This window comes from Echinops telfairi, unplaced genomic scaffold (genome assembly GCF_000313985.2).
Source record: "Echinops telfairi isolate 266 unplaced genomic scaffold, ASM31398v2 ScPeMD7_28;HRSCAF=97, whole genome shotgun sequence".
Lineage (NCBI taxonomy): Eukaryota > Metazoa > Chordata > Mammalia > Afrosoricida > Tenrecidae > Echinops > Echinops telfairi.
Window position 1 is genome coordinate 4,755,167 of NW_022103925.1, and position 929 is coordinate 4,756,095.

Consider the following 929-nt stretch of genomic DNA (forward strand, 5'->3'; position numbering starts at 1 on the left):
GCCCCTGTCTTCCACCTTGAAGCATTCTACAACTGACGACACTGAGTCTGTGCAGACCATGACCCCCTTCTCTGTGTGGCTTTCATGGACACGAACCCTGACACCGCAGAGTCTCTGCCTCATCAGCCGGGCTCCTTGGGACCCATCAGCCAAGATCTCACCAAACAGGGAGTGCCCAGAGCCCTGGGCTCCCCAACACGTCAGTACTAGCCAAGGGTGTGACCAATCACACGTGAGCTCCTTTCAGTGATCACCCTGGGAAGAGAAAGGAGTCCACATGGGAGGGAGGAGACGAGGGACTGACCATCAGCCTCCCTGACCCTTCTCTGGCCCTCCCAAGGCCCTTCTCGCTCAGCGTGTCCACTGTCAACAACAGCATCATTCTCCAGGGCTGTGGCTCACCCTGACTACTCACAAGAAATCCCTGGTGCGGAGCGAGGCAGGCCCCACAAATGGCCTCCTTCATTCCAGCATCCAGACAGTGCTGACCCCTGGAGACTGGCCTCTCACGTCCCTCGCCCCGCTCCCATTCTCCGGCTCTCCCAGCCTAATCAGGTTAACTCCGCGATGGACCTGTGTCCACCTGCAACACAGAAGAGAGCCGCTGGCACCTTGAGAGGAAGACCAAGGGCTCACTTAGCCACCTAGACTTTCTGCATCTCAGACCATGTGCGCTCCCGAGGGCCAGGGAGGAGACTGTCCAAGCTGGGCCTGCTCAGAGACCAGTTACCCCAGGTGAGCAAGGCCTCCCCATGCCTCTTGTGGTTGTTACATGATTTCATGTCAACTTGAGATATAAAAGCGTAGGGTGCTATTCAACCCGTCAATCAGGCCACAGCCTCATGGCACCTTCTTGTGGGCATGGCCTTCTCATAAGGAGGGTCCTGGGACCCTCCCTTCTCTCTCTGCCATCACCTTCCTGGGGGCAG